Source organism: Phocoena sinus, chromosome 4 (assembly GCF_008692025.1).
Source record: "Phocoena sinus isolate mPhoSin1 chromosome 4, mPhoSin1.pri, whole genome shotgun sequence".
Lineage (NCBI taxonomy): Eukaryota > Metazoa > Chordata > Mammalia > Artiodactyla > Phocoenidae > Phocoena > Phocoena sinus.
The window spans coordinates 61218607-61228128 of NC_045766.1; the positions used below are offsets into that span (position 1 = coordinate 61218607).

The 9522-nt window shown below is 46.5% G+C and overlaps 1 pseudogene; it reads left to right on the forward strand.

Moving 5' to 3' along the window:
- The first annotated feature begins 1816 nt into the window (after positions 1–1816).
- On the forward strand, positions 1817–7154 carry LOC116752622 (annotated as a pseudogene).
- Positions 7155–9522: the final 2368 nt, after the last annotated feature.

A 9522-nucleotide genomic window follows, 5' to 3' on the forward strand; every position in this document is an offset into this window, starting at 1 on the left:
CACATGCTGCAGAGCAGCTAAGCCCATGTATCACAACTCCTGAGCCTGCGCTCTAGAGCCCACGAGCCACAACTACTGAAGCGCATGCACCTAGAGCCCGTGCTCTGCAACAAGAGAAGCCACTGCAATGAGAAGCCTGTGCACCGCAACAAAGAGTAGCCCCCACTCACCACAACTAGAGAAAGCCCGCACGCATCAACGAAGACAAAACACAGCTAAAGTTTAAAATAAATAAATTTTAAAAAGAAAAGCATTGAACATCCTGTAGAACTAGTGTTCTGCAGAAAATGTTTTGAGAAATGCTGATCCAGAGGACTCTTTTAAAAAAGAAAAAATAAATAAACTTCCTGAAGGGGAAAGGATTCTCAAAAGATCAAGAGTGGTGCTAAGGAGAGTGGAGGGAGGGTCCTTATCAGTATGCAGCTGAGTGAAGCTGAGAGAAAACATTTTTCTGCTCATGAGAACTGGGGTTAATTCAGTCTACTCAGACATTCTAAGTCCAGAAGATTCCATTCAGGCTGAAGCAACCTGAACAACCTTGACAGAGCGAGGATAACAATAACAACTACTCTTACTGCCATTTTTAATGTTATTGCTGCTCCAATTCATTAGCTGCTTAGGATGGGATAGGCAACGTACAAATATTACCTCAAACCACATAAAACTCCTGCATGACAGGCTTTATCCTCTCAATCTTAAAGAGGAGGAAACTGAGGCAGAGAGAGGGTGACACGACTCTTAACAGAAACAGGATTTGGCCTTAGACCTTTCTTCCTGTCTTGTACCAACTAGTCTGAAAAGCTTCTTCACTGAAGCAACCTCTCCCTTGGTTTTCCTAGCCACTGATGACACTCCCTGGGGCCTTCCCTCACAGAAATCATTCTAGAATAAAACAGGTTAAACAACTGATGACTTTGGCCCACTTTCCCATATGTCTGGTTTCCACCAGGAACCAAATATTTGCACATTCTAAATCTGACAAGACCCGTGATCACCTAGGCATGGCATGGTATTTTGAAATTACTTCCTAAGGCCCTTTAAGAATCGAACAAGAAAATTAATCTTAACACTCAAAGGCAAACTTAAACACCAACCAAGGCCAAGCAGGTAACATAAATGAGAGGAGCTGGTCAGGAATAAGACAATATGGGTGACAGAAACTGTGATGATCTAGAGAGAAATATTCTCCATCCAAAGGGCTTAACCACTTCTTAGCTTTGGCAGAAAGCATTGCTGTCGAGCAGAAATGTGAGCCCAGTACTGCTTGATCTTATCTTTCAAACAAAGCCAGAAACAGTTTTTACACGAAATCTCCCTATTTTTAAAATGTTGACAACTAACTAATTTCCTAAAAACACTAGCAGGGCCAAAAACAACATGAATTTGCAGGCTGATTGGTCATGACCTCATAAAGCAACTTCTACTGAAAAACTCTGTGATCTCCCCTCCACCCCACCCCCTCCTCCAGTATACCTGGGTCCAAATTGCTTTTGACACACGCAAAAAAATCAAAAGTTAAGACTCGCCAGTACAGAAGTCATATTTAAAGCCTCAGAGTCTGAAGTTGATTATATAAAAGGAGACACCCCCCTGCAATTATTTTGAAAGATGGCAGCAGGGTTAAAATAAGTACGTGTGCCACTTGAAGGCAATAGAGTCATTTTGTGCCTTTCCTATGGTCCATTATATGCCACAGTGACTCTAAAGTATGAGGAAGCCATTAGCACTGCTCCAGTGACCAAATATTTTTTCTTCCTCCTCTCCAAACTGATTTGTCAGATTACTTTTGGAGACCAGGTTCAGGTCTAGTTAGGGCATGGGGTGGGGTAGTCCTCCATGATATTCTGTTGTCACTGGGGGTGCTCATTAGAGAGATGGCTAACACTACCTGACACCTGAATTATTCAAAGCTAAGGCTTGAGGTGTGGCCTATGGTCTTTTAAGGTCAACATTATCACTAAGTCCCCAGAGAAGAGCCAAGGAGAGGAAGGTGGAAAGAGGTTGGCTCCATGGGGAAGGATTCCTCCTCTGCCTCATTCTCCACCTGCTGCTTCAAGGTAAGATGGGACAAGAGTAAGAGCACAGCATCCATATAACTTCTGGGAAACAGAGAAACCAGGCTAATTTTTATTTCTCGACAGTCAATGACTGGGTGTTCATTTTGGTAAAAAAGGAAACTCATGGGCTTCCCTGGTGGCGCAGTGGTTGAGAGTCCGCCTGCCGATGCAGGGGACACGGGTTCGTGCCCCGGTGCGGGAGGGTCCCACATGCCGCGGAGCGGCTGGGCCCGTGAGCCATGGCCGCTGGGCCTGCGCGTCCGGAGCCTGTGCTTCGCAGCGGGAGAGGCCACGGCAGTGAGAGGCCCGCGTACCGCAAAAAAAAAAAAAAAAAAAAAAAAAAAAAAAAAAAAAAAAAAAAAAGGAAACTCATGACACTGACAGTTTTGTAGCTCTTTCTAGGGTCCTAAACAGTTAGTTGATGCCTCTCTTAATCTATTTCTCCACTCCCCATACATCTATGGGCCTCTTCCCTTTCCCCATGTCATTCTCTTTCCAGACATATAATCTACCCCACGGTTTCTGGGTATCGACTGACATTGAGAAGAAGAAAATTCTTTCTCAGTTCCCTTAAGCAAATGAAAAGAAAGATGCCAAGGGGAAGGAGGTAGAAGAGAAGATCTGTTGTGAAAGAGGGAAACTTTTTCAGCACAATTTTCCCAGTCTAGAGTAATTTCTTGTTCATTATTGAGAATAAGCAATGAGGGATAGGACAACATCAGAGACAGATAAGAACAGACTCGACCAGAAGATGTTACCACATACATTCTGTGTTTCTGCCCCACAAAGTATGACAAGAAAAGGTTTGGGTATAAGATGGGTATCAAGGAACTCTTTTTAAGATAATCTCAGTGGTGATGAGTCCTGAGTTTTAGAAGAGAACAATTACAGCACAAAGCAAGGACACAATATATATCATTAAACTGAAAACTGAGTTCCTTCTTTAAGGAGTTCCTTTCTTAAGTTCCCACAGATTGCTCACTACCTACCTGATTATTTCTCTCATCATTAATTCATGACCATCTATGCCCTGTTCATATAGTGAGGAGGAGAACTGTGATTGCAAAATCTGTCACTGACATTCACCCAAATGGCTCAAGGACAAAGGTTTGTGGTGAGATTGTTAAGAACACAACAGGACACTAAAAAGTGGTGGTCAGGACTGAATTTGCATACACATTTAGACAAGTTTTGTGTAGACAGAGAGACAATGGAATCGAGGATGGAGCGCTGACTCGGCTCACCTCATCAACTTCCACCATTTGCCTACCAGCCCAGCCCAAGCTCCCTGGTCCAGGAAGGAGGAGTCCAGACATTTCTCCCATGACCCCTGTTGTCTCTCTGTGCAGAAACACTTCCCAGACCCCAGTGCTGGCACTCCTTTCACAGTCTCTGCTCTCTACAGGAAGAGGAGACAATTTCACCATCACTTGCTCAGGATTCGACCAGCATGGGGTGGATCCCGCTGCCTTCCAAGCAGTGTTTGACAGAAAGGCCTTCCGTCCAGTCACCAACTTCAGCATCCCCACTCATGTCCACACCTCCTTCACCCTGTCTGCCATCCTGGAAGTAGTAAGTCCTGACCCAACTCTGTAATGGTTTAGTGGTGAGCAGTGGGTTCCCTGACTGGATTTTGTAAAATTAAAAGCTCATTCTATGGGGTAGGGAGGAATGACAGGGAATGCTACAATGACATCACTGCAGGTAAAAGCTCTCCCTTTTTGGGAATACGCCACAAGAAACATGATCCCAATGGACTCTCATACTGGTGCTTTCACTTGCATTTCTCACGTACCCTGGATTATATGACCTACCATTTTTAGTGGCTTATGAAAAATATCATAATTGCCACACAAAACAGCCTTGGAAATGAGTAAGAGGTGGGTGGTGGCACTGGACCTGACTTCATAAAATTAATGATCCTGGATGAAAATTGTTTTTCCAGGATATACATCTTTAACTGATGACATCATTCCTGTGGCTAAATGTGGTAAGATAGACTCAGTTTCCCCTTTGTTATGACACCTCTCTTTTTCCACTCCAAGGTCCAACTTCACAGGTTAAAATGGATAAAGCTGAGAATACCCACAAATTAGACAAATTCATACAGAGCCAGCCAATAATGAAAACATAAAACTTCCTGATTATTCTGCCACTTTAAGGAGGGCAGAGATGGGGCTCAGGGAGCAAGTGGCATAAACCAAGGTCATGGAAACCAATATTTAAGTGGCTCCAACACAGGGAATCCAAAGCCAAGCTCAAGGTCTCCCTTGAGACCACTGAGGGGGAAGTGGAAGCAAGTAAAACTTTGTCAGTGACATTGTGACAGCTGTCACCAGAGAGAGGGTGGGAGAGTAAAGAGATGAGTTTACAAAGGAATGTAAAGTGCAAGAGACAGAGAAAGACTAAGACCAGTTCCCACCCCCTGTTTGTCCCACACCACGGTTTCCTCTAGATCTGGTACAATCCATTCCTTGGGTGGAACCCAGTGGAATGTGGGGGCATCAGGAAGCTGAGCGTGGCAACTGAGAACCTGTGGCTTCCAGATATCTTCATCGAGGAGTTGTGAGTATCTGGGCTGAAAAAAGCCAGAAGGAGACCATATCTCCAGGGAAGAGCATGAGTAACCAATAGGGGCCACACAAAGACTCACCTTAGAAAGGAGCAGCATCTGAAACCCCCAAAACATGGCAATAGGTGGAAGGAGGAGGTCAGATGAGTGGGGCTGGAGCACAGGAATGGATGACCTGAGAGAGGAAGAAGGCCAAGTCTGATGGGGAACCCACAGCACTCATCTCCCTGTCCTTCTCACACACAGCATGGATATGGATCAGACCTCTCCAGGTCTCATGGCTTATGTCAACAGTGATGATCACATCGAATACAGTAAACCAACGCAGGTGAGCAGCATCTGCAACCTGGACATCTACTTCCCCTTTGATGAACAGAACTGCACCCTCACCTCCAGCTCTTTCATCTACACAGGTGAGTGAGGCTCACATGTTGAGAGCTAGAGAAAGGGTTTGGGAAGAAGAGGATAGGAAGCTGGAAACAGTGAGGGAATCTCACCGAAAGGGGTGTGAAAGCTAAGTGGTAAGGAATCCAACAGTCTGGGCAAAGGGGTTGGGAGTGCTGGGGGAAGCTGAGTTGCCTGGATCTCCTTTGCAGTGCAGAACATGGTGTTGGGCATGGAGGAGGACGTGCAGGAGATTTTGAAAACATCACAGAACGTCGTTTGGAGCAAGGGGGAACGGGTACTTCAGGCTATCCACCAAAGAATGATGAAGATGCCTGTGGGCACCATGAGTATGACCAAATCATTTTCTATGTGAGCTCAGGGGCCCTGGATGAGATCTTCTCCTTAGATACATAGCTTATGTCCTCCACCAGAATGTAAGCTCTCCCACGAGAAAATAAGCTCCCCAGGGACAGAAATCGTTATCACTTTTTTCACTGATAAATCTCCAGTACCTAAAACAGTACCTGGCACTCAGTAAATATTGATTGAATGGATCCTTCCCGAGGAAGAAACAAAGCTCCCATGGCAGTGATTTATAGTGAGCATGACCCTCCGCCCCCTGCCAGGGCTATCAGAACTTTTTGGAGGGCAGGAATTTTTATATTTATTTTTTAAAAGAGGTGGTGGAAAAGTTATGAAACACTGTCTTAGGGATATTATGATTCCAAATCCTGGTGACCCCCAAATGTCTGCTCTGTCTTGTTTTCCCTCCCCCTGGTTTTCAATGTCCACCAGCAAAGTCACTAGAGATTAGACCTTGATGAGGAAAGCAAGCAGAAATACAATGCACACAATTGAGGGACCTAAGAATCTGGTCCCTCAATTCTGCTAAGAGCACATTGGCAGTAATAAAAATTTAGGTGGAGAAAGTTGAACCTTGGGCCAAGAAGGAATGAGATACATTTCAATGGTAAGCAGCATGGTAGAATCAAACCATGGAAAGGCAGTGTAGTGATTCCGATGGCTTTGCTGGAGAGGCAGGAATGAGAAAGGGACTTGAGGTGATGTTTCCTTAATAGAAAGTAAGGAGCAAATCTCAACTCTTGCTTTTAACTGGCTTGGCAGCCTCCCAGGCTTCTCCTCAGTTGCCTCCCTCTCCCCTCCCCACCAGGTGGCCATCAGGCGCAGGCCCAGCCTCTGTCATAAGCCCCCTGGTGCCCAGGAGCTTTCTGATAGCCATCGACGCCCTCAGCTTCTTCCTGCCGGCAGAAAGTGAGAACAGCACCCCATTCAAGATGACACTCCTGCTGGGCTACAACGTCTTCCTGCTCATGACGTTGAATGACTTACTCCCTGACAGTGGCGCCCCCTCTCATCAGTATGGTCCCTCCCACTTTCCGGGGAAGCAAAGGCAGCAGGGGACATGGTGGGAGGCAGGTAGCAGGAGAACCGCTGCCTCTCCACTTAAGGAGGGAATGGATTCTGAGGAAAGATTGGATTTGGGGGAAAAAAATTGTAGTGAGGAATCTGCCCAGATTTATTTATAGTTTGCTTTGCCTTCAGGTGTCTACTTTGCTCTGTGTCTGTCACTGATGGTGGTCCGCCTGCTGGAGACCATCTTCATCACCTACCTGCTGCATCTGGCCACCACCCAGCCCCCACCCAGGCCTTGCTGGCTCTGTTCCCTGCTTCTACACTGTACCAACCCAAGGAAACGCTGCCCCGCTGCGCCCCAGAAGGGAACACGGGCCTGGGCCTCAGCCCTGCCCACCTGCCTGGTGAGGGAAATCAGCACGGCCCACGCGTCCTCTCCCATCACCTCCCCTTCTCTGCTCCCGCCTCCTTCCTGCCCCCACAACCCCCCAGCTGACCTTGGCAGCCCACAGCTGAGTCTCTGTCTCTCCGTAGGTGTGAAGGAGCCCGTGGAGTTGGTGGGGAAGGCGCCAGGTCCCAGGGAGGCAGAGCTAAATGGGTGCCCTGGGTCAGCGAGGGCCCAGCAGGAGGACAAGGCTCAGAAGCAGCACTCGGTCAGCCTGTGGATGCGGTTCAGCCACATGATGGACACCCTGCTCTTCAGCCTCTACCTGCTCTTCCTGGCCCCCTCCATCGTCACGGTCATCAGCCTCTGGAACACCTAGGCAGATGCCCACCTGCAAGCTCCAGGCAAGAGCTTCTCTTGCCTCCAGGAACCAGCCAGGCTCTCATTCCTGTCCAAATCCCACCTTACAGCCCTGGCAACCACCTCGTTTTCAACCCAGCCCTTCTGTTCAGTTTCAGACCAGACCTGAATGGTCTCCTAAGCTCTCCTGAGTCAGGTCCTTGCTCCTGCACGCCATCAGCTCCCCTCAGCCCTCCCACGAATCCTGCCTGCCTGGTTCCTCAGGATTCAGGTTCTTGGAATACTTCCTTGATCGAATCTCCTCCAATAAACCCCTTTGCAGAAAGCACTGGCTCTTCTCTGCCGTATATTATAGTTTCAAAACCCTTGAGGTCGGGCTTCCCTGGTGGCACAGTGGTTGAGAGTCCGCCTGCCGATGCAGGGGACATGGGTTTGTGCCCCGGTCCGGGAAGATCCCACATGCTGCGGAGCGCCTGGGCCCATGAGCCATGGCCGCTGAGTCTGTGCATCCGGAGCCTGCGCCCCGCAACGGGAGAGGCCACAACAGTGAGAGGCCCACATACCGCAAAAAACAAAACAAAAAAAAACCTTGAGGTTGAGAGTCTTCTTGCAGAAACTTCTCATTACCAAAGTAAGAAGGATTTTCTTGTTTGTTTGTTTGTTTGTTTTTTAAGTCTATTAGGCAACATGTGAAAGTGGGGAGAGGGGAGAGAAGAGGCCAAACTCTATTACAAGGAATTATAATGAAATAGGGATTAACCTCCTAAATCGTTATCCCGGATTTAAGCTTCAGAAATTAATAATGTGCCAGAACCAGGCATCTCTTGTTTAAAGAGTGAAGCCTTTTGTCACAGCCTGACATATGACTCATTCATCATTAAACACTTAGAGTGTTAACATAATCCCGAATTCTGCTAACTGTCTGTGTTGCAATTAGAGTTGATCCGTCCCTAATCATGCTAAGAAAAGAACACTGGGTCAAGGAGAGCATGTTTGAAAATGGCATCTGCTTTACTTGGGAGTAACACAAATGCCTCCATATGAACTGGAAAATTCCCCTTCCTGGCACTTGCCTTATCATTTTGAAAGTCTTTGTCTCTTGGCTCATTATTTCCAATAGCTTCTTGGGGGAAGTGGAGACCCCTGTACACCAGAGCTGTGGCATGATTTGCTGGACACCAGGTTCAGAAAAGCACAGATTCGAGAGCAACTTAATTACAACTTGAACACAATCTTTCATTTTTAGCAACCATTTATTTTCCTTTCTTTAGTTTATTCTACTACTGTCTATCTGAAGCCTAAATTTCCCAGGTTATAACAGGCTAGGAGTAAAAAGAGAGTCACAATATTGTTCACTAAGGTATATTTCCTTGGTTCCTCCTCTCCACTCCTCTTCCTCAAACGCCTTTGGCTTCCTCTGGTCACTGGTGGCAAGGTCACCAAAGGGTGGCAAGGCTGCCAATGTCCACTAGAAGTGCTGCTGCTGGTGGTGTGGGCCTGAGGTCCCATCCCAATGTTCGCTGCAGGAGCTTCTGCCCTCTCAGAGCCCAGGCCACTGGAAGGCTGAACCCACAGTGCAGATGTTCCCACTGGATGCTGAGTCACCAGGACCAGCTGGAACTTGCTCTTTCCTTGCAGTCCCCTTCTGCTGGGACTCAGGCAGAAGTCCATGGGAATCTGGGCATACTGAGGCAGAAATACACTGCTATACTCTGAATGGCTCCTTTCACTCAGGCTCCTGGTCTTCCAATTAAACTTGTGCCCCTTAATTCTCCTTTTTCTCTGCTTTTTTTTTTTTTTTTTAATTTCAGGAAGGTCTTTGGCTCTTCGGTTTCTAGAACCTTGTCAAACACTCCCTTCACCATCACCAGCCCTCCAGGCATGTCAAAGACCTAGCTAAGCTTAAATCAGGAGCCCTGACATTCACCTAAATAAGTGAGCATGTCTGTTATTATTTTGGATATCTGTTATTATTTTGGCAGTTCCTCAACTCACAGCTTTATACAAAGTGGGCCTTTAGAAAGGACACAGTATAGGTATAATAATAACCAACATTTATTTAGTTATTAATATGTGACAGGCACTTTTCTAAGTGCTTTATATGAATAAGCACACTTAATCCTTATGGTAACCCTATGAAGCAGGAACTACAGATCCACACCTACCTTGGAGCCAAATGTGGAATTTTTCAGATTTTGAAAAGGTAACAATCATGCATGTACTACTATATGTTACTAACACCCCAAGTCAGCTATGGAGTAGCACTCTCCAATCAAACACAATTAATATTTCTGCAGTGAAATCTATGAATATTCACACTCGGTAGCAAAAATGAAACTACAGACAGACTCACAACTGTTCATGTCAGGCTTTGCCACCAAATAATT